The 25853-nt window shown below is 34.5% G+C and overlaps 1 protein-coding gene across 9 annotated transcripts in view; it reads left to right on the top strand.

The window, feature by feature from the left end:
- The window catches only part of CCDC102B (coiled-coil domain containing 102B), a 375607-nt gene that overhangs the window by 65679 nt on the left and 284075 nt on the right, over positions 1-25853 (top strand). For 6 of the 9 annotated variants that reach the window (XM_050768124.1, XM_050768123.1, XM_050768121.1 and 3 more), the window contains exon 1: positions 12204-12310. The exons of 2 other annotated variants lie outside the window; for them this stretch is intronic. The gene's annotated coding sequence lies outside the window, so the exon portion shown is untranslated. Of the gene's footprint in view, positions 1-12203; positions 12311-12342; positions 12582-25853 lie in introns of those variants that run through there. One more of the 9 variants, XM_050768117.1, reaches the window with a different exon arrangement.

The raw sequence follows: 25853 nt of genomic DNA, 5'->3' as shown, positions 1-25853 counted from the left end.
TTTCCGTGTTTCTGGGTCCCAGAGTTCCCTACTCTACCTTTTGGCTGATGTTACTTGGATCAGAAACATTTTGCATTCACCAGGAAGGCAGTCTTGTCACAAGTCTGTGTTAACTCTCCTATCCTTCTGTCATAACACAGTCTGAGGATAACGAAATTAGTGTCAGAACAATGACATAGTTATAATCACACCAGATAAGCCAAAAGTGAGTAGAAAATTGGAGGGCTTATTAAGACACATGCTCTACAAACTCTGATGGAAAAAACACTGTTGTATCTGTTAAAGTTTTAGGGATACATGATAACACATTTCGATTAGTTCATCTTGCAACTAATAAGCATAGATAAGCATAAGTTATCTGGTTTTTGTATGTATCATCTGTAGTAACTGGCTAACAACATCATGAAAAGTACAAAACAAAATGCCTTCATTACTTAGCTGATTATGGAGACTACGAGTGGTAGTCTTTGTGCATATTTATATTTTCTGATTTATTGAAAAGAAACATCTATGACTTATGTAATATATATTAATTTTAAACAGGAACACATTTAAGTTCTCAGAAAATTAATAAGAGAAGAATGAGTGGGTGGACAGAAAGAAATTTGGATATAGAATTTTTTGGCTGAATTCAAGATTCTTTATCTGTAAAATAATAATTTTAGTACATTATTTTCCAAAGTGCTCCTTAGAGTCTGGGGAATCTATGGATGACCTCCAATGGCCATTGTTGGAAATTAGATGTGAAGAGAGTTTCCAAGTGGGCAGGTATCCAGGCTGTCCTCCAAGAATTAATGGGAGAAGTTTCACTTTTGACATCCATGACTTCTGTGTAATATATTGTTAACTCTTGAACAAAAGTTCTCCATTACTTTAAAAACATTTGAAAGACAATGTGATAAATAATTTCTTAGGTTAATTTTGACTGTATGCTATCAAAATATTAAAATATAATTATTATTTTGTTATTTTAAAAATTGTCTAGAGCTTATCTGGGCTTGGCTTGTATAATGATTTGTGGAATAAATAGAAGACAGAAAGATTGGGTTATGGGTATTAAAAATTTTTTTTATAATAACATGTATTGCTGAGCCTTTATAGATTAAAGTGAGGAAATGTATAAATTTCGATTTTTAAGATCTAAGAGATATAACTAGAATAACAGTCACTGAGGTATTTTTGAGGGTTTCTAGAATTATGCAAAGAATATAAATACTGAAGCTACTTTTATTACAGCCATCTTGTGTAAACAATTTCTATCATTTAACCAGAAAGTGAAATTTTCTGATTTCAATGAATAGGAATGTAATTTCTCTTTGAAGAAGCAATAGCAGTATTATTCTTTTACTATCCTGTCAAATACATTATCATCACTGAATTTTCTTGGAAAGATGGTAAATAATGTTTATAGGTCCAAATTTTCATTTTTGTACTTCTAGGATTTGGATTAAATTATATATTTTTATTCAGCTTATCACCCAAAAGTTTATATTTTTACTGATGTGGTGCGTTTTAGAGTTCATGAGGAAAATCAACATATACACCTCTTTGTCCTTGTTGTGTAGGAATATAATGAAATAAAATCACCATATATATATGTGTATATATATGTAATGATTTATTCCTTTTCTTCTTCTCTCTCAAAGGTTTTTGAAGTCAATACAAGTTATGTCTGTGTATAGGAAAGTATGCCATGGAAATATTAGTGCTTTATTTAATTAGCTCGTGGCACTGCATATTTCTTTTACATCTGAATGAATATTTTTGCATGGCCTCTGCTTTGACGTCAGAGTTTTCATATTCTCAGTTTTTTTTTTTTTTAATCTGGATCAGGGATATATTACCCTCCGACAGTTCAGAGACACTGTCTTCACTCTCTCATTTCCAGTAGTTGGAAATAAAAGATTTGATTTAATCAGCATTGATTAACCAAAACTAAATGAAATCTTGAGGGAAATTTGCTTGAAAGTGTTTAGAATGAAAATAGTATTCATTTTTCATGTTTGTGGTGGTGTGCTAATCATGTTTCATAATATAGTAAAAATATTCAACATTATTTCTGAAAGACAAAGACCATATTTTAATCACAGGATTGATTAATTAACACCAAACAAAAACAAAAATTTAACCGTATGTGAGGCCATTCTTTTTTAGTGTAATCGAACGTATGCCATTATTATTATTATTGTTACTATTGTTATTATACCTGCCATTTACATTTAATGAGTGCTTACTATCTGCCAGGCTGGAGGTTCTCTTTTGCAGATTCACAATCATCTTCTCAACAATGTACTGGCCTCGTTTTGGAGGTGAGGTAACTGGTACCCAGTGGAGATTGGTGCGATTGTTAGTTTATTTAGCCAGCAGACCTGGCCTGGGAAGGCTTCTGTTTTCAGTCAGGTTTCCCATTGTGATATGTGGGTGGAAAGCAGGTAACCAGGTTCTAGATGTCCGTATCTAAAAGTAAGGAAGTCTTATTTTTGAGTAGATTCCTTAAGTGTGTTTCACTAGGAGTGGACTGTCCGTTTCCTTTATTTTCCAGTGTTTGTTGTCATCTTGAAGTTTTCTAAAACTTTGTCATGTGTCTCTCCCTGTCCCTTGAGCTCATGCTAGGAAGCTTCCTCAGAGAGATCATCTACTTCATTTAAATGTCACTTCTTCCAGCATTAGACTGTGCCATCCAAGCAGCTGCTGTGTGTGTGAGCAGAGAGAAAACGTCAAGTCCTGTGGTCCGGCAGGCAATGCACTGATAATCCTAATGGTTTATACTTCATTGGTTTGGGCTTACGCTGCACTTAGATTTTCTACCAGATGCTTTTGACTTACATTGTTGACAGCCTTCTCTTTCAGATATTGGGTGATGTCGTTTTCTGTGCTTAGATGTCCCTGTCATCAGTTCCCATATATTTCTGATGTTTAGAAATTCCCAAAAATGTCTTGTCTGATTTACCTCAGAAGACGTAAATCACTCTTCCTTGATTTCACCCTTGTTAGAGGTTTATTTTTAAAACCAGAACAATACTTTTATATTATGGGAAATAGGAGAGAAAACATATGACACGGAGCCTATTATATTAAACTAAAATCTGCTGATAACATTTATGAGTGCTTTTGAGTATATTGACTCAGGTTTAACAGTTGATACTCAAAACTAAACTCCGTGTTTTACTCTTTCTAAAAAGGAAATTGTATAACAATTCTAATGGTGCTTTTTTCAATCATGACATTTTTCTGTTCATTTATATGAATTTTTTAAATCCTTAAGCTGCATTGGCTTACCTCACATATGCTCTAAGTATTCAATATTTGTTAAGAGCCATTGTATTAGTACATTCTTACATTGCTGTAAAAAATGCCTGAGACTGGGTAATTTATAAAGAAAAGAGGTTAATTGGCTCATAGTTCTGCAGGCTGTACAGGAAGCATGGCAGCTTCTGTTTTGTGGGGCAGGTGGGTGGTTGGGGGGTGCTCAGAAAAGCTTCCAGTCGTGGTAGAAGGCAAAGGGTAAGTGAGGTGTCTCACATGGTGGGAGCAGGAGGAAGAGAGGGAGGGAAGTGACACACACATTTAAACAACCAGATCTCACGAGAATTCTCATCATGAGAACAGCACTAAGGGGATGGTTGTAAACCATTCATGAAGGATCCACCCCCATGATCCAATCACCTCCCACCAAACCCCACCTCCAACATTGGGGATTACAGTTTGACATGAGATTTGGGTGGGGACACAGATTCAAACCGTATCAGCCATCAAACCTGGTTAATATCATGACTAATTAAATATAATACTTTACAAATCATACCTTATAATTATAATACATGCAATATTGTTTTTATTAAAGAACATGTTTTACCACTCAGTCATTATTTATATAGATCCTTGTAACATAAGAAAAATAATAATTTTCTACATATATACATTTTTACTTCCCAAAATCTCCTTCAGTAAAATATATGGTCTAACATAAGCAACATATTAGGATCAAGAACAAACCTAGATCTTTTAGAACTTGGTTCAGATTGTCTTTAAAGCCAGAGATTATGCTATAAGCATTACTGTTTTGGTAACTTTTATTGTGTTTTGTTTATAGCTGCAATTTATGACCAAAAATGACAGTCTCTCATGATATAAGGAAATGGCATTTTTTGAATTTCACAGAGTGTAGGTAATGTGTGTACTAAGAAATCAAAAGGAGAGATTAGCAAAAAAATAATAATAATAAACTTTCAAGAGAGTAAAATAAAACTCACACTATGTAGAGAATTAATCCGTATGCCTTAGCAAGTGGTAGTTCAATATTGCTACCAAGAATATTTATTAACATTATTCAGAACAATTATGCATTGAGGACGATTAGTTCTGTCTTGAAAGAGATTATTTAGCAAGGGCTGCCCAAATAGTTTGAGTTTACAGATTCAGAAATGAGATACGTTTTCTTAATCAATGTTGTAAAATCAATGTTTTTGTTAAGTTGTAGACACTCTTTCCTTAGTGAGGTCAAGTGGAATTGCAATTTAATATAGTTTCCTGATCAGTAAAAGCACTTTTCATCAGTATAGTGGATGTTGAGTTCCTTTGAGAAAAAAGCAGTGCTTAGCCTTATTGATTGAGATATATTAAGGTGAAGTATTTGTTCTTTCTGTGTATGTGGTAATCCTGGAGTAGAAGTCATTCAGAAAAATTAATTATAAGACTGTAAGACTGCTCCCTCCAAACAAAAATGGGTTTTGTAACAATTTTTTTTATTTTTATTCCTTATGTGTTTGATATCCTAATGTAGACTACATAAATGACTATGTTTGAAATGTGTAAGTAGAGTGTTTGTGTGTGTGTGTGTGTATGTGTGAGAGAGAGAGATGGATTTTAAAGCACCTAACATTTTAGTAAGATAAACTTTCAAAATTATCTAGTCTAATTTCCTAACTATATATATTTTTTCTCATATATTTTCATATATATATATATATGTATGTATGAAAAATAAAAATGAGACTTGGAATGATGGAGTCACTCTGCCTAAGACCACACAACTGACAGCTGGTGAGTAGCAGAGCTAAATTGTAGCCTCATCTTTTCACTACTCCATCACTATAAACAATGTATCTCAACTGATAGAGATTTTGCCTCTCAGGGGGCATTTGGCAATGTCTGGTAACATTTTTGGTTTGCACAACTGGATGTGCTACTGATAACTAGTAGGTGGGGGCTGGAGATACTGCTGAACACCCTATACTGCACAGGACAGCCTCACATAACAAAGCATTATCTGGTCCAAAGGTCAACAGCGCTGAGTTGGAGAAATCATTCCAAGAAGCTGAGCACATCCTACTATTACTAACCAAGGAAAGAACAGTTAACCATTTACTGCTGCTATGAGCTCAATTAAAACCTAATGACTGTGTTTTTAATCCTAATTTTATCAACTGTATCTGACGATTTATTTATTTCTAGGCCACTTTTTAATAATTAGCTATTCCCAAGGAAATTTCCTTAAATTCTCAGCCTCACAAAGATAACTTCACAGTTTTTATTAGAAGCTTAAGTAATGTGTCCGTTTTGGTCAGAGCCTAAGTAGTGGGTGGCAAAACAAGATCACAACCATGAAGCTACCAGGTTGAGAGGTAGCAACATAAGTTATACCGTCAGACTGGGACATGTCTGAATTTACTTACTGTTCATATTTACAATATAAAAAATTGATTTTAGATTATTTTGTGGATGTTATAGTTAGGTCAACATAACTACTTTTAAAAACAACTATTGCTAATTATAGCTTTAATCCGTTCCTTTAATTCATTCAGGTGTTTGTTAGGTACTCTTTTAGCACTTTATATCCATTATTTCTTAACTGTTAGAATCTTTCTACAGGTTACATCTGTTTTACAAATACATGAACCGAGGCTTAGAGATGTAACTCTTTGAGAACACACAACCGATGCTTGAACTCAGGTCTGTCTGACATCAAGATCTCTTCTTTTTTTCTGCATGTTAGATATTGTAGATTAGATTTATTTTTCTTAAATTGTTTTCTTAACTTTTCCTTTAGGTGATAAAATATAAATATAGTTAGTTTTGTGTTATAGCTTAGACATTTTCATAAAAGTTCATATTCTTTTTATAAAGAAAATTTAGACATCGAGAGACAATTATTCCTATTTTTAAAATAGCAGGAGGAAAGAAATATTATTTTCTATATTGATGCAATATGATTCACTTATTGTCATTTGGACTTATGTGACTGATGTATCTGGGCACGCACAGGTTAGTTTAATAAGAGCTGCTGGCTACCCAGCTGGTCTCTCCTGATTAATGAAGAGTGCATTTGGAACATCACAGCTGCACTATGTGAATTCATGAATGTACGGTTGTAATCTGATTTCAAATCACCTAGTACATTTCAATCAAAACCAAAATTGGCTTCCTTACAAAAAATTTTCAGTTGCTGACATTGTAACATGTTGTTTTAGAGTAATTTTACAAATACTGTTAAGTCATTAAAATTGTAGCAGTTAAGATTTTTAAACTAAAGCTGAATTCAAATAGTTACTAAGGCCCATAGGAAATTATTTGTCTGACTTCATTGGTATTTCTATTTTTTAAAAAAGTTTGTCAATATATGTATCTAATGTTAGTACTATTAATTCTTTTAATTTATAAAAGTAGAATAAAAAACAATGTTAGAATAATTTTAAAATCACTATATACTTATTCAATATTTTGATGGTATATCTTTCTAATTTACTTTCTCTATAACATGTCCAATTCTGAGACATTGTTTTTATTTTCTTCAGTGAATTCATAGAACATCCATCCATCCATCCATCCATCCATCCATCCATCCATCCATCCATCCATTTATCCATTTACTGTTCCATTAAATGATGAGACTAAGATATGTCTTAGCTCTGCTACCAACCAGCTATCAGCTTTGTGGTCTTATTCATTAATTTACTTGCTTTGTTTTTTGCAAAATATTAAAATATAAATACAACATTATCTCCTTAAGAAATTCATAGCTTTTTGAGAAAATAGACAGGTAAATAAATCCACCAGTATAGCTTTGGCTGTAGCATTAACTTTTTCTATGGGAATCAGGAACTGTCCCACAGAGATGGTGAGAGATAGATGTAACATTCAGTAAAGGTTGCTGTAGGAGTTTTCAATTTCATGATTTCTTCTGGACCTCCCAATAAGGTGATAAGAATGTAGAGTAAATCAGTTTTGATTAATATTTATTCTCCATTGTGTTTCCAGCTAGATACTATTACAATTTTCCATTGGCCTCTAACTCCCAATCTAATAAATAATGACATAGGAGAAACCTGATGACAGTGGTTTCACCAGATTAAGTTCTCTTTTCCTCCCATCACTGAAATCTCTCATGAGGTTGATTAAAGCTCAGAGTTTTTCTTCTGTTCTTAATGTGTAGCTTGCATCTGAATCATGACTTCAGGAGCTTATTATCATTTAAGAACAGCTTCCCCGTCTCCAGCCTCCTTGTCTTGTTCAAGGAATGAAAAAGGAGAAAGGAGTCAACAGACTGGCATTAGAAATACAAAACTTTTCTAAACCCATTAGGTTTCCACTTATGTTTCATTGGCAAAACTGCGCCACACAGCCAAGTATATTTGTATGGGAGGCTTGTTAACACAGGCTTCAAAAAAATTGACCACATTGTGCTCCAAACAAAAATAAACAAATGTTTTGTAGGGAGGAAGGGGAGAAAGGATACTCAGTAGGTAAATATCAGAACCCACAGGGTGGATCTAATATATAGAATGAAACTGGAATCCAAAAAAAATAGCCTTCACTGATGTGTGCTGAGTACCTCAAGACATCATGAACTTGCCAACAAATTTTGGAAACCTCACAGCTGAATTTTTCTCATTTCTTTTTCATATGCCCCCAAGTGATTGTTATAGGATATGGAGCGTTAGGATAATGGAGGTGTGTGTGCACAGAGGTATTATAACCATGGTGTCAATGTACCCTTTGAAACTAGGATGGAGACCATAGGTAATTTTGTTTTCTATTCTCAGAGGTCCCATGCTATCAATCAACAAATAATTTGTGAGCCAGACTTGGCAATAAGGATGAAGTAGGACACCTTCTCCACTTTCTGACCCTAATGGATGTGGCCTGTGTAGGGCAAAAAGAGCCTTCACATGAGAAAGCTGTAAATAAGAGTGCCCTCCATATATAGTCAAGTTTTGCCTGTCAGTAATTTGTAAACTTGCCAGTAAAAAAAAAATTGTTGTGGTAAGACAAAAACAAATGCAAAGATATAGAAGGACATAAAGTGAAGAGAGAGGTCTCAGGTTTTAATGTAAAGATGAGTTATTAAATTTGAATGGTGAAGAAGAATAAGAACTTAGGAATAGCAAAGAGGTTTCTAGATTGAAAGACTCGATGGGTGGCAGTGTTTTTATATAAGATTGAGATTACAAGGTACAGTAGAGTATTTGGAAGAAATATAAGAGCTTGGAGGATTGGATATTATTGAAAGATTTGAATGGCTCCTAGTGAATATTTCATTAGACTTTGGAAATACAGATCTGAAGCTTTAGAAACTATTAAGGAAAGACCATATATATTTCAGAATTATATGTCTATTGGTTTACTAGGGCTGCTGTAACAAATATCACACGTTTGTCACTTAAAACAATTGATCTCATAGTTCTGAAGGACAGAAGTCCAAAATCAAAGTGTCAACCAGCAATACTCTTTCTGAAAGCACTAGGGGAGAACCCTTTTTTGACTCTCCTAATTCTGGTGATTGTTGGCAATCCTTGGTTTGTAGACATATCACTCCAATTGCTGTCTCTGTCTCTCCCATAGCATTCTCCTCTGTGTGTTTTGTCTACATTTCCCTCTTTTTATGAATCTACCAGTCCTTGGATTATGGTTCCCCTTCACTCAGTATGGCCTCAGTGTAACTTGATTACATTTTCAAAGACCATATTTCCAAATAATCATCTTCATAGGTACAGGGAGTTAGGATTTCAACGTATCTTCTTAGAGGACACAATTCAACTCACCAAATATGTGTGACAAAAGAAGCCTCAAAAATAGATGTGCTCACCTAGACAGAAATGTGAAATAAGAATAGGACCAGTGATGGCTTCTTGAAGGTGTTCCACTGTTGAAAGGAGAGAAAAGTAATTAGAGAGGAGATAAAAATATGACATGGTCAGAAAGGTGAAAAAATAATCTAGGAAAGTTGTGTTTTAGAAACCAAGAAAAGCCAATGTATTACAAAAAAGGGAGTTGACAAAAGATTAAAAATCCTTCAGGGACTTCAAGTGCATAAGTACCGGAAATAGACTACTGTATCTTTTTAGAGATGGAGCAGAAGGCTGGGAGAAGACAGACAATTTAAGAGGCAGAGAGACACTGCAGTGATCTAGAAAGATCATGATGGTTGTCTGAACCAGAGTAGTGGCAGTGAGAAAAGAAGACTGGCCCATCAAAAAGTGGGCAAAGGATATTAACAGACATTTCTCAAAAGAAGACATTCATACAGCCAACAGACACATGAAAAAATGCTCATCATCACTGGCCATCAGAGAAATGCAAATCAAAACCACAATGAGATACCATCTCACACCAGTTAGAATGCCAATCATTAAAAAGTCAGGACACAACAGGTGCTGGAGAGGATGTGGAGAAATAGGAACACTTTTACACTGTTGGTGGGATTGTAAACTAGTTCAACCATTATGGAAAACAGTATGGCGATTCCTCAAGGATCTAGAACTAGAAGTACCATATGACCCAGCCATCCCATTACTGGGTATATACCCAAAGGATTATAAATCATGCTGCTATAAAGACACATGCACACGTATGTTTATTGCGGCACTATTCACAATAGCAAAGACTTGGAATCAACCCAAATGTCCATCAGTGACAGATTGGATTAAGAAAATGTGGCACATATACACCATGGAATACTATGCAGCCATAAAAAAGGATGAGTTTGTGTCCTTTGTAGGGACATGGATGCAGCTGGAAACCATCATTCTCAGCAAACTATCGCAAGAACAGAAAACCAAACACCGCATGTTCTCACTCATAGGTGGGAACTGAACAATGAGATCACTTGGACTCGGGAAGGGGAACATCACACACCGGGGCCTATCATGGGGAGGGGGGAGGGGGGAGGGATTGCATTGGGAGTTATACCTGATGTAAATGACGAGTTGATGGGTGCTGACGAGTTGATGGGTGCAGCACACCAACATGGCACAAGTATACATATGTAACAAACCTGCACGTTATGCACATGTATCCTAGAACTTAAAGTATAATTTAAAAAAAAATTTAAAAAAATTTAAAAAACAAAACAAACAAACAAAAAAACAAAAAAGAAGACTGGGCAAATTATTGAAGTACAATGAAAAGGAACTAGTAGAAGGAGTCAAGGGTGACTTCCAGGATTTTTCTTTGAGAAACTGTAAAACTGGGTTGACAGTTATATAGATAACATAGCAGGTCCATCGAGAGACGATGATTTCAGTTTAGACAAGCTGATGCTGTATCTGTGTCATTTTCTGGGTGAGGGGAATAGTGGGCTGACAAGTATAAGTACTGAAAATTCAGACAGTCGTTGGGTCTAAAAGCAGATATTTGGGAGCCATCCAAAAAGAAAGATGGTAATTGAAACTATGAGGATGGGTGGCATCATCCAGAGACAGAATATACACTTTTTTATGTAAATTTATCTAAGAACATATGTGACACGCACCAATGGATGGATGGAGGATGAGGCATCATCAAAGAGGACGAGAAGAGCCAGCAAAAGAGGTCAAGAGGAAAACCGGGAGAGTGTTGTGCCAAGATAAGAGGTGTCTTCATGTGGGCAGGGTTGTGAACAGTATGAAAGGCTGTGTAGATGTCAACTAGAAGAAGGATTGAGGTGAATTGGAAAAATTAAAAATAAATAGAATATTTATGTGCATGCATGTGTGTGTGTGTGTGTGTATGTGTGTGTAGTCACTTTGATGAATTAAAATCAGATGGATGCAAGACTAAATAAAATTCTTGGCTGGAGAACTTTCAATCATTTGGCCATGATGGAAGGAATGGTACCTGAAAGTGAAAATGACTGAATTGAAAGTAAAGTTCATCGGCATACATGAAATTGACCAAGGAATGTATGGGATTTAACATCTCGTGGGGAAAATCCGGACAAGAGGGAATGTTCAAAGATAGAGGAGCGAGAATCATGATTAAGTTTAGCTCGAATGGGTCAGTTGGCTTTATATAGGAAGCTGGCCACCTTTTCCATTGCATCAGAAAGTAAGTGGGAAAAGAATATTAAGTAGAGATAGACGATAACACCAGAATAAGCCTACAAATTAGGGAAGGGTGAAAAATAAAACAATTCGAAGACATTATTGCCTACATTTCACATGTTGTTTTTGTGCTACTTACAAGGAGCAAGTCAATCCTGTTACCTTTTGACTTTTTCTTTTCTACTTTGGACATTTTTTACTGCTAGTTTCAACCACAGAAGCTCTCTTTTATGCGGTCTTTGACCTCCCCCGACAACCCCCATCAGAACACTTCCTGACAGCCGAGTCATGTCACTGGAAAGCTACTTCATATTCTTTTTCCCCAGGGAAAGGGGAAAAAGCCAGGGAGCTTTCACTGGGCACCCCAGGGACTACAGCTCACATTCCTGCCAATGTGACCGCGATCAAGGGTTTTGATATACAGTTCTTGTTTCATAATTTGTGTACTCAAATCTTTTATTAAATATGATTTCTTTTGCTTTTGATTTTGTGCAATCTAATGCAAATCAGATTGGATGAATATTTTATATTGTTCTTGTAATCTGCAGTATAATTATTTTAAATATTTTGCAGATAGGTACTTTCTAGGCTTTTATTTTGCTTTGCTATTTTAGTTTTTTCTATTATTATTACAAGTTATACTGTTGTAATTAAACATTAAGTACACTTGGGGATGAAGGCGTGGGTGTCTTTTTCTTTTTCATCCACAGTACAGGTTTCAAATGCTTGCATGGAAAGCTTTGGATAACCATACTTAGGGAACATTAAAAATGATTTTATTTTGGTTGGCTCAATGGTGATCCAAAGAGGGGGTTGTGGTAGTGGTTTCAATAAAATTTCACAACCAATGGGAATCTTTTTTGAGTTTGTGTGGAGTGCCCTTAATGCTGGAAATAATCCTGTTGGCTAGGACTCCAGAACTGTACAGATGAGAAAAGGATGCAGGAAATTCTGTTGTTTACACATGTGGCTGCAACTGAGACGCTAGAGCAGCCCAGCAAGCCCGGAGGGTAAGAGTGTTTAATAACCTTGTGGTTTTCTATTTAATTTTTATATTTTCCTGCTGAGGCAGAGCATGTGTTGTTCTCGGAGCAAACACAGTTGCTTACAAGATGCAGAGCAAAACTACTGTAGAGCTGGGAAGCAGAAGGATTTGGAGTTTCTTTTTAAAGTGATTTCTTCCTTTCCCCTTTCATTTTTCCACTGTGGGTGTTATTATCCTGACAATTTGTCATACATTTCCTGTCTTTAAAAAATAACTGTATACTAAGCCAAACTCAGGTAAGAATTTCAACTCTACATTTAGACAGCAATAGTGTATGTTGATATTAAAATTTTGTTTCATAGTTCCAAATGAATGTGAATTAGTCATTGTGTTTGAAGGAATCTATATTCTTACAGTAAAAAAGTAAAAGTGTTATGAAAACCTTTCTATCTATGCCTCATGTACCTTGAGTTCTTTTCATTTGTTGAGTCTTCATGCTAAATTATTGTATTCATTAATGGAAAGTATATTTCAAACTTAGCATGAATATTGATTTCTTTACATGTTACGTGTATAATGTGGAGGAGATAGGGATATAGAATAAACTAATAAAATCCTGTGCATAATAAAAATGATGTTTAGTTATATAGAAATAAATTGTAAAACTGAAAAAAATCTCTGGAAACCATCGAGAAGCATTTGCTTATGTTTTCTGCAAAGATAAATTATCAATTGAGTGTCAAGTGGGTACATTTATTAAATATAAGAAAGATTCTTTAAAAATGTAATTAGAAATATGTCAGTAACATAGGCACCAAAATATATAAAGTATTTACTGATGTTCTTATTTACATCAATGCCAGCTTTTCTGTTTTCTAAAATAATGTGAATGTGTTTTTGCTATCATTTTTGTGGGAAATAGTGTTATTACAACTTTTGAGTAAATATTCTCTTGTTAGTAAAATATGTTATTGACAATAAATATTTTTATATATCCAGTAAATATTCCTGAATTCTATTTCATATTTTAATGAAAACAATAAATTAGAGAGAAATATTTATAAGTTAGTGACACAGTATCTATGTAGGTTTGTGTGATGTATTTGAATATATTCAGAAAAATGCTTTATGTGAATTGCTTTATTTTCCAAAATCTCATATGTTCTTATGAAATCATAGATCATTTCATTGTCTCTCTTTTGCATACTTCATATGTTATCATTGGAGTCAATAATTGCTTGATCACTGGGACATAGTTTTTGGGCCTCACTATGGGCGTGGCTTCAAAATAATTTATGATTGTTTTATCTAATTATTAGAGCCACAAAACTATGGCTGTAATTCTTAAAATACAAAAAATGATCTCAGGTCATCATATCTCTTATGCTGATATTACAAGACCAATTGAATTCTGCCATAATGCCAAAATATTCAGAAATTCCCTTTTTAGCAGGTATATCAGTCCTAAAGAGATGCCAGAGCCTTTAAAGAAAAGTTCAACTTCTTGAACTGAGTGTTGAAAAACTAGTAGAACTTGGATAGGTGCTGAAAGCAAGAGGAATACTCTACTTTGAACAAGTAATTGGCAAAAAGGGTTTTGAACATGAATTAGCACATAGCACAAAAGAACGGTGAGTAATTCATTGATTGGAGCAGAAAAAATATGTCTTTGTGAGTAGCAGACATTGTACTCAATACATAGAGCAGGAAAAATTTATAGAGCATCTTAACATTTCACACAGAAAAATTTGGTCTTTACATATCATACAAAGGGTCCAATTGCAAGTTTCTGAAAAGAGATGGAGTTTCTGTGCCTCTTTTCATCATCATTACCATCACCATCATCATCATCATTTTGCCAATACATAATAGCAGTTGCTGCATGCAAGATGATTTACATACATATCCACAATTTTTATAACTATGCAATAAAATGAACAATATTTTACACATTATTTTCATTTTGCACATGAAGGAACCTGATGTTCAGAAATGTTCAATGATTTGCTGAAAGCCACAGATAAAGATAGTGAGGGAACCAGAATTTCAGATGTATTTCTGGCTCCAGCGCTATTTCCACTATGCTGTACTGGTATTCTAGGAATGTGAATCTGGCAGAAGTCAAGCAGAATGGTTTGAAGTGGACATCGGGATTATAGGGTGCAGGGAGGAGCCAGTGAGACAACAGTCCAAAGATCCATTCCAATATTCTATAAATCCAGACCAATCACCATTCTGTCAGTTGGGCCACGCATTTCCTTTGGGAATTGAGAGAAGAGAGACTGACGCTGCAAATAAGGGGTAATTTTTACATTTAAATTAGCTGCTCTCATATTCAACACTTATGCTTTTCTATCTCCTACATTTTCTTAAATCTACTTAGAGAAGATATCTTTTGCATTCTCAGAGAAAATGTCATCACTGATTTGCATTGAATACTACCTATTCACAAATGAGACATGTGAGGTGGCCAGGAATGACACTGGGGATGCACTGACTTTCCTCTGTTTCTTTTTGATATGTGATATCAACAAACACACAGCGACCAAATAGTCTTAAAACTATGGAATCACCAAGTTATTATCAAGTAAAGGCATTGTATAAGTTTCATTTCAATGGGTGAAAAGCATATATAAAATTCACATTGTAACAGATAGTGTAAAATACAGTATATTCAAAGTAAAAAAGAATAGAACTTATTTATTAACATGTTTTTCTTCATATATCCAAACCTTAAACACATTGCTTTACTTCTTCTCAGAGTAGAATTAGTGTCTGGAATAACACTCATTTTCTTCTTCTTTGTTCAATGAAATAAAAATATAGCTTATTTCATAATAATGAGTACTTTTTGTTCAATGTACATATGATGGAAACTATGCTATCATTTTATAAACATGCTATCTACTAGTTTAGAAACATACTATCATTAAGTAGCCTTTACTGATGGAGTATCTTTTTGCCATACATGAAAACAAATGAGGATAGTTGAAATGCAAAGATTTGGTCCCGACCTTCACATTTTGTTTTTGTACAGGTCTAGGTTGCATTCTAAGAATATATTATATAGAAGACAATTTGTATAACTAGTACTTCATCCTCAGTGCCCTGACTAATTGTAGATGTTCAACGGAGATTGAATGTGAGCCTGAGACCTTGATTGTAAAAAGGAAAACTAGATATTGTATTGGAAGTTGTGCTCAAGGCCATTTAATTGTAGTCATAGCTTTGCAAAGGATTGTTAACATTATTATATACTTAAATATTATCTGAGTTGATTTATATTTAATGATATTTCCTAAAAGAATTGCTGTTGTGTGTAGTAAAGGCATAAAAATATTTGATGTCAAAATTTTGATAGAAGGATTTTTTGCTAGCTAAAGAAAAAGGTGTCCTTAATACTGAGAAAAAAAAATATGCTCACTGCAGAATTTATAAATGTATCTTATCATAGCGTCTGTTTCAAATGGGTAGGATTAAAGCTTCCAAAAATAAAAGTGGGATTTTTAGTCACTGACTCGGGAGCATATGTTTCTAAGCTGCAGTAAACATTCGGAAATATAACACAGGTAAAGAGGCAACAGTTCCATGAAGAAAAACCTGTAGCAACTTTAGACTCATTTTCATTTGTAAATACTTTTGAGTGTTTCATACAATCTTTCCTTTCCTCCCTTAGTGAATTTAGGATTGTGAAGGCATTAGGTAAAATATTACATTTATGACATCTGCAGAAGATCAAATAGTCTTATTAGTCAGCCTATATTCATGAATTTTCTATCTTCTTTTGGCATAAAGGGTTTTGAACAAGGGTTTCTTCTCTGAATGAGAAGAAAATGTATTTCACAATAAAGCATGAAAATTACAAGATGTTCAGTGGGATTATAACATTTGGTAGCACAGGAAAAAAGAGAAAGATGTGGAAGTGCCATAATCCATTGGTGTTTCATATAATTCTAGAAGGTTCTGTTTATAACCTCTTCTTAATTTGGAGCTAGAATAATCCCAGGGATTGGCTGAGGGTTCAGGTGAGCTCTGCTCTATCTTTGTTTTGAAATCACTTTACAGGTATTGTCAATGGTAGGAATGAGTTGGGTCAAAGCAACTGCCATCCTATTTGTGATACTGCCCAGGCTTTTTCAATCTTTTTGTAATAATGAAACTTAAGTTACGGAATTTATGATTGCATGGATTAAAAATGTGGATGTCGCAATTATGCCGTGCTACAAATGGCCTCTAAATGTGTTAATGTTATATGAATTTACATGCTGGCTTTTATGTTTTGGGTATGGGACTAAATACATTTGACCTGATAATGCAGATTAATGGGAGAAATTCCAGTATTCATGGATTAGAACTAGGAGGGCTATTTCAGATACAGGCTTCTCACAGAAGGTCGGGGCCTAAGCATAGATACTGAATGCAAAACCCTGCTCCTGGACCTCACATGGTCCATTCATTGTCTATAGTTGGCCGTCATTGTTTACTCTGTGGCTATAAGTTTCTTCCATATTACTGAGCAGGATGTTTATCTGAATTAATATAAATGACACACTCGAGAAGCATAGATCTTTATCCAAAACAATATCAGAAGTAGAAATACTGCAGAAGACAAACTCCACCTCCCATCTGCTGATTCTTTTGAAACCCCTTGGTTCTCTTATCTCTGAAAGGGATACATGGCTTTGTTCTTCCAAATATCCTGTCCACTTTCCACACTGTTTCAAAAGTATTTCTGGCCAAATAAGTGTAAATCTTCATCTTTTGTAGATACAGATCATCATCATAGGCGTATTTGTGTATTATTTAAGTACTTGGGAGAATAAAGTTGCTGACAGCAATTAAAGTGGTGTGATTGGGGTTAACCTCACTTAAAACTGTTTCGTTATTAATTTTAAAAGCCTACAAGCATTTAATATCCAAAAGCCACCTTCTTTAGAGAAGACTGACTTATTTAGTGGAACTTGTAATGCTTGCCTTTTGGAAGAAAAGGAATAGTTCTAAGTCACTCCGTTTTAGATTTATCCATGTAGTAATAAATGTCTACCATGTCTCAGACACTGTTCTAGCAATGGACGTAGAGATGTGAATAAAAGTAAAACTGCTTTCTTTTCATTAAGCATTTAGTCTAGCTAGTAAAGCAATAGAATCCATACATACTATATAAATATATATTAAGTCATGATAAGTACTGTGAAGAAAAAAAAGAAAATTCAGGCTAAAAGGGAATAGAACATGCCTGTGCTCTTGAAATGGCCAGGGAATGTCCCTTCTGTTAGGGTGAAGGATGTAAGATACCTAACCACGAGGAATCTTGGCAGAAGAGAGGTAGAGGCAAAGGAAATCACATGTGCTAAAGTCTTAAGTCAGAAGAATGTCTGTCCCTTCAAGGAACGGCCAGATGGCCGGCAGCTGCTGGGAATGAGCAAGGCAAGGAGGCACAGGCGGAGGCATCTTGGAGAGGAAGTAAATCCAGCTTAAGCTTCAAGATATTAGGGTGGTGCAAAAGTAATTGTGGTTTTTGCCATTACTTTCAATGTTTCCATGTTCACCAACCTAATATTATTTTACTTTTAAAAGGCCTCTTCATACCCCAACTGTAGGAGCCTCAAGTCGGGAAATCACGGGTCCCGATGAAGAGTTCAGAGTGGTTTATGTTTAGACCATGAGAACATCATAAACTACAACCCCTTTATTCTGAGTTTGATGGGAAGCCATTTGAATGTTGGGATCCTAGAAATATTGTAACATAAGTTGAGTGTTTAAAGCATCACTCAGCTGTAGACTGGAGTAGGGAAAAGGTAGAAGTGGGGAGGCCAGATACAATACAATAGTCCAGGCAAGAAACAAGGTGGTTTGGAGGAGTTATTAGAGATGGAGTTTTTGAAATTCTGCATAGGCTGTATTTCATATTTCCTGTCAGAACTGGCAGAGTTTCCAACAGTGATGTGCAGTGTGAAAAGGTAAAGGAATCAAGGATAACCCCTAAGTTTGGTCTGTAAACCTAGAAGAGTGAAATGTGCATTTATTGGCACAGGAAACACTGTGGAGGAGCAGGTGTAGATGAGAGGGGAGTTCACGTGTTTGTTTTTAAACATGTGAAATCTGAGATGCTGATTCGATATCCTTAGCGATGTTAAGTGGGCAGCTGGACACATGAGCCCAGAGATAAAGGAACATCTCAGACCAGAGATACAGATATTAGGAAATTTCAGAAAATTAATGAATTCGAAGGCAAAGGCTTGGATGCCTTCACCCAGAGCAATTGCCCCAGCCTGAAGTCTCAGTGTTGGAGGGCCTCCAGTCAGAGGTGTGAAGCTGAGACAGAACGTGGGCAGCTACCAGGGAGTAGGAGGAGAACCACGACAGAAGATGCCCTCAGAAGCCAAGAAAAGTGAATGATGAAATGGACAATCACATACAGGGCTTCTGACTGGTCAAGTAAAACAGGAATTTCAGGCCTGGAGTTGACCATTAGATTTGCAGTGTAGAAGCCACCGATTTTCTGTTTTGTGGCAAACTAGAGTTGAAAAAGATACCATGACTTCAAGAGAAAATGAGATAAATGAAAGTGTCTTTTAAATAATTTTTGTTTAAAAAAATGCCAATGATATGGAATGGCTGCCTGGTGGGGATCGAATTCTTTTTTTTTTTTTTTTAAATGTTGAGGGTTATTACAGCATGTACATTTGCTAATGGGAATAATCTAATCTAGAGAGAGGTATAAACTGGCTAAACAGGAGAGGAGTGTATTTGAGGAAGCCATGTCCTCGAGTGGATTAGAGGAAATCAGGTAGAGCATACAAATGGGAAGTTTGGTGTTACGAACATGGAGTGAGTCTCTGTAAAAACAGACAGAATGACGTATGGGTATCGATTAGACACATAGATATGATGGAACCAGTGGAATGCAGTTGTCTTATAATTACCTATCTTTTCTAAGTGAAATAGAAAAACTTCTGCAATCTCAACAGATAAAGCAGAGCTGAAGAAGATATGAAAATTTTGAAGATAGAGAATATATGGAGTTACTCAGTAGAATGTTTGTGAATTAATCAGGGAAAAAGATTAATTTCCCTGTGGTAGAGTTGGCTTGGCTATATTAGAGGCCCATATGAGGTTCAGAGTTGAGAAACTGAGGTGACACCAGATAGAAAAGGGTGCGTTTTCTCGAAGCATGATCAAGTGTGTAGGTGCAGACATGGAGCAGGAAGATAGCTGTAATTCACTGACATTAGAGTTTCTAAGCAAGTAGGGTCACGGGAATGCCAAGCTTGCTCAGAGCAATTTGTTAAAACTGGAGACAGAATAGGGAGGAGAGAGTGGGTGTGATGCGGATGAGGAAGAGAGAAAAAGCAATACTATCCATTGATAGGAGGCCATAGTTGGGTCAAAGAAGAGAGTTATGGGGACAATAGTAAAGGGTAATCAGAGTGCTTATCATTAATATGGAAAGAAATGCTAGCATGGTAATGGGATCTAGGTGCATATCCAGCCGGTGGGTGGGTGAGGTCATATTATTGGAATTAATAGGAGCTGAGAGGTGGGGATATTGTAACGACACTATATGTGAAATACTTTGGACATTAAAATTTTTCTTGTCCCTGAAAACATACCCAACTTCTCCTAATCTATTAACATAATTAGTTTCATTAGATAAATGTTAATATCCATTCCCATGCCAAGACTCTACAGTGTTGTCAGTGATCTCATTTACTTTTCTCTCTGCTTATGTAACGTTTTGATCAGTCCTACAGACTGTATTAAAGAACAATCTTCAGCCAGGGATCAAAGCAAGACAAGGAAGTCTTCAAATACAACAGATTATAAGCCCATAATATTTGTTAGGTATTTATCATTTTGCCAAAATTGTGGATAAAAATAAAATTATATGTATTAATAATGTTAAGAACACATGAATTAATATTATTTTTAGGTTTTTATTTACAATACAACTGCTATTTTAACAATGACATACATTTTTAAAATTAATAATTATTTTTTTCCCATGCTGTCTAAACAGCTTTAAATATACTGGGATTTTTCAAAGCTTAGATAAGAATGTTCAGCACACATATCCAATTTTTAAAATGATATTCATTTTATTTTTGCATGACTGTTGCAACATCACCTCTTCTCTATTATGTGGCCATGTGGCAGAGAACGAGAATGTCACATTCACTTACCTTTGAATAGCAGGCATAGCTACTTTGGTGTGCATTTTTATTATCAGTACAATATGTTTTTCAAGCATATATTTACAAGTAATATTATTAGTAGTTATCTTAATGTTCTCTATTTAGGAAGCCTCTAGGTGTTAGAGACAGCAATATTGCCAAAACATTCTGAACATGTTTGAAAAAAATCAGAACACAGTTTTCTATTTCTGTAAAATTCTCTGCGGAAAAGAAAAGTTCTTGAAGTTTTTTGAATGCTCTACAGCTATTTTGTCCAACAGAAATATAACTCAAGCAACATTTGCAATTTAAAGTAGCTACATTTAAAAAATTAAAAAACCAACTTGTGACATTAATTTTAATAATATTTTTGATTTAATCCAATCTTTCAAAAATATCACTTCAAAATGTAATTAATATGAAGTTATTAATGAGATAGTTTACATTTTACGTTTCATGCTGTGTTTAATTAATACTCACCAAACATCACAATTCAGGCAACCTTCATTTCAAGTGTTTGCTAACTACATCTGATAGGTGACTACCGTTTAAGACAGCACAGGTTTAACACTCCAGAATGTAAACGGTTCAAAAATATCTTCATAGCAACCGTAGAATATATTTCATATTGATATTTATCTCCTTGTTGAAAGGGGGAACACACATGGGTTTGAACGTCCTTATCAAGGAAGAGAATTTACCTCACGTTTTCTGAACCAGTGTTCTCTGGGTTCTACCCATAGCTCTCGTGTTATCATATTTACATACTTATGTTATTTTGATACTGAGAAGTATGTAAAAGACAGTGGCCTCTAGCAACAACTGAGACCAATATATTTTCTGCTTGCTATAATTTAAGAAAATTTACTAATTTAAGAAAATTTAATAGGTATGAAAATCAGGCAATGATAAAAATGATAAAACTCAATTTAGGAGTCCACACAATTCTTAGTACTTTTTCTCTTTGTTTTGTAAATTAAATGCAATGTATAGATCTGGGAAATCATGAGATATTTAAGAAAAACAAGTAAAAACTAGAGATTTTGAGGAAGATTCAAGATATGACATTATAGGAATTACTTGGGAAAGAATTGAAGAAAGTATTTACATGATTGGGAGGCAAAATAAAAAGCAAGCAAGCTTTCAGAAATCTAAGAGTTTAATCTGGTCTTCAACTCTTTGCAGCTTTCCTTGCACATGACATCCATTTTCTGTTTCAGGGACGGAAAGACAGATCTTTTAAGAAATATAAACACTGAGTATTCACTTCCTGTTATTTTGACATTTTTAATCCAGTTCCTTTACTTGTCTTTACTAAGACAAACAACTATGTCAAAATGAAAGGAAACAAATGAAAACAGATCCCAGATCAATCAGCAGTTGTGTTAAGGATTCTGCTTTCTAGTTAAATTGTTTTTTTCTTTATTTCTACCTTCTCCTATGTCAAAGGATGAAAACCAGAAATATCAACACTTAAAAAAAAGATGATTGCAGAGTTGGGGGCCTCTATGTCTGAATAAATTACTAATTTATTTTTGTTAACATGGAGAAAGTATGAGCAGGGATGAACGTTTCACTAGGATTTAAGCAACTAATCTTCAAATCAAAAGCTAATTTTTTTTTTTTTTAAGATTCCATGTCTTTTCCTTCTCAAGATTACAAACTTATCTATAAGTTTTATATTATAGATGTAACTTTCCCAGTGAAATCAACATTTTGGATCTCACAATTATAAGAAGTAGCTTACATATTGTACAACCATTCTATCTTGTTTTTCAAGTAACATATCTAAAATTGGATTACTTGTTTTATATTCTATTAAGATGGAAAGATTAGAACAAAACATGTGACAGATATTGTTTTTATCTTAGAAGAGTTCATATAAATATAATGATTCTGTAAATAAGATTAGAGTGGTCAGGACAAAGAATCCAGCATTTTGTCAAATATTACTAGCTGCTGTTCCTAAAATTTTTGGTGATACACATGCATGTATTAATATTTCTTTTTGTTGCATAATAAAATAACATTTGGTTTTTGAATCATTCCATTGTTATTTCATTGCTTTTACTACACATTTTTATTTCAGTTTTCCTGAAGATTATGAAGCTCTTTGGCTTTAGAAAATGATTGGTTTAATGCCTTTATAGTACAATATACTAACAAAGTGTTTTATTTACATACAAAATGAATTTTACATGATTTTATTTTTAAAAATTTATGTCATAAGAAGTATATATTCTAAAATTTATGCTGTTGCTATTCAGAGGTAAGTAGCCTTGTGATTTCAAAATAGATTATGTGTTTTAAGAAAAAACATAATTATGAAACTTGGGAAGTTTCATGTTCACGAATAATTTTGTTTTCTCAACATCCTCTGCAATTACATTAATAAAAGCATATCATTCAAGGACTAAATCCAGCCTGCAGTAATTTGGAGCATTCATAAACGTAATTGAGCTTCTACAATATTGTGCTTTGAACATGTTGCCACGGGTGGGTGAAAGCAGCTGGCTTTCCTGTCTCAAATATTTTGAGAAATTTTAGAAAGTAAAGTTTACTCTCAGCCAAGAAGTCCCTCATTTTCCATAAAGGAAGAAGAATTGACCATATAAATATTGATATTTGGGAGATAATTCAGGAATTTTAGAGAAACTCTAAAAACACAGTTTAAGTTTGTGTTATAGTTTGTGTTATAGATTATGGAATTCTATTTTTTCCAGCTTTTGATGTACATGAAAACCTATTGAAAATTATAATATTCAAAGCAATTTCTTTTTAATAATTTAACGCTATTTTTGTTCTATTAAAAATGTTAACATCTAAATAATTTGTAACAAACGTAATTTTGAAAACTTTTAATTTAAATAGCTACATAATTTTTAAAATAAATACATACTTATTTCCATGAGTCAGATTTTACACATAATCAAAAGTAAGCTCCATGAGAGTGGACCTTTACATCTATTGATTCACTGGTACATCTTCAATGCCTAGAATTTCATGGCTGGACCATAGTAGAAATTTGATAAATATTTGTCAAATGAATGAATTCGAGATTCAAAAACTAATAAATGTTTATTCTTATTCAGCTTTAACAACTTTCAGGAATGAGTAGATATCATTATATACATGTGTGAATGCTTATAGTAAAATGACCATTAAAATACATTGCTTTACCTGCATTTGCTCATTTGTTTGTTGCTTGTTTTGCTTTTGTTTCACATGAGTTACTGAAATGTTTTTAAAACTCAAAATTGGAAAACAATCGAAGTAAAGACAAATGAAAATAAGTATACTTTAAAAATCTTAACATTATTTTACCACTTTTTGTTTTTCATTATGTGTAATTTAATTTGCATAAAGATTTTTTAGTCAAATTTATATTTAGAGATAGATATGAAAGTGTTAATCTTTAAATAGAGTACATATGTACAACAGATGCTGTTTTAAAAAATACAACAAACAAAATCTAATAACACCAAAAAATTTGGAAAGAGGTAGTAAGCAACTGTCTTACACAAATTCAATTTTCAGATAGATTTTAGTCTTGTCTTTTTTTTTTTTAACCAATCAAGTTATTTGTAAATCTCACTGAAAAACTTCATGTAATGGACAATCATTTGCATATACACACTCAGCAGGTGGTAAGCCCTGTTCAGACTCAGCAGATATCACACATGTGATTTATATCTGATTAAAATGGAAATACAACAATGAATCAACGTATTAGTTTACAATATCATTAGAAAAATATTCAGGAAAAATTTTCTCCCTATCTGCCTTAATCCAGGAAATAATATCTCTGTTATTAGCATATCTTATTCTCCATCACTTTTGAATGATTCCTGAATGCTGGTGACTCTTGGGTAATTGTAAACTTAATGCTTTTTTTCCAGACAGGTTGGGTTCTCTAGGATCGTGATTTTTAGAGAGTCTGTTTTGAAAAATTTTCTTTTCTTTTCTTTTTTCTTTCTTTTTTAAATTATACTTTAAGTTCTGGGATACATGTGCAGAATGTGCAGGTTTGTTACCCAGGTATACACGTGCCATGGTGGTTTGCTGCACCGATCAACCCATCATCTACATTAGGTATTTCTCCTAATGCTATCCCTCCCCTTGTCCCCCACCACCCAACAGGCCCCAGCGTGTGATGTTCCCCTCCTTATGTCCATGTGTTCTCATTGTTCAACTCCCATTTATGAGTGAGAACATGTGGTGTTTGGTTTTCTGGTCCTATGTTAGTTTGCTGAGAATGATGGTTTCCAACTTCATTCTTGTCACTATAAAGGACATGAACTCAGTCTTTTTTACGGCCACATAGTATTCCATGGTGTATATGTGCCACATTTTCTTTATCCAGTCTATCATTGATGGGCATTTGGGTTGGTTCCAAGTCTTTGCTATTGTGAATAGTGCTACAATAAGCATACATGTGCATGTGTCTTCATAACAGAATGATTTATAATCCTTTGGGTATATACACAGTAATGAGATTGCTGGGTCAAATGGTATTTCTGGTTCTACATCCTTGAGGTGTAAAACAATACAGAGCCTTCATGGAAACTTTGAAATAAACAGTTTCTTTTCTATGTTGACAAAAACATAAGAGGTTGGGCGCAGTGGGTCACGCCTGTAATCTCAGCACTTTGTGAGGTGGGCAGATCACCTGGGGTCAGGGGTTTGAGACCAGCTTGGCTAACATGGTGAAACCCCATCTCTACTAAAAATACAAAAATTAGCTGGGTGTGGTGGCATGCACCTGTAATTCCAGCTACTTGGGAGGCTGAGGCAGGAGAATCACTTGAACCCGGGAGTCAGAGGTTGCAGTGAACCAGGTTCTTGTCACTGCACTCCAGCCTGGGCAACAAGAGCGAAAAACAAACAAACAAAAAACATAAGAAAGCAAACAATTTAGGCAGGCAGAAGGGTCTTTAAGAAAGAGGGAGATAGAACAAGATAGACAAAGTAGTGAAGAGATTGAAAGGAAGAAGGCTTTCTGGAATGGGAGCATAGTGAGATAGCAGTAATGACAGGTGAGGATCCTGAGGTTGCGTGAAGCACAGAGGACTGCAGGCTGACTCTCAGAGGTAGGGAGAAAAACTGAACCTGGAAGGTAATGTCCAAAGCCAGAAGAGACAAATACTGGGCTGAGGTAGGATTTAATATGCTGAGAATGTTCACTTAAAGGGGAAAATAGCTCAGTCACTGAATGTGGTACCTTTTAAATTGTCCATCTGGAAAAATAGTATAAGATTCTCCTACCACTGCTGATTGAAATAAAACTGTGTAAGAACAAATATACTCGCAGTGTTAGAGTTTTACCATTACAAATCAGTGCCTAATCTTTTCTTGTTAAACATTCTATTGTTAAAATAAAAAGCTTGCTAAAGC

This window comes from Macaca thibetana, chromosome 18 (genome assembly GCF_024542745.1).
Source record: "Macaca thibetana thibetana isolate TM-01 chromosome 18, ASM2454274v1, whole genome shotgun sequence".
NCBI lineage: Eukaryota > Metazoa > Chordata > Mammalia > Primates > Cercopithecidae > Macaca > Macaca thibetana.
Note: the sequence above shows the minus strand (reverse complement) of the source record. Positions and strands in the feature narration are given on the sequence as shown.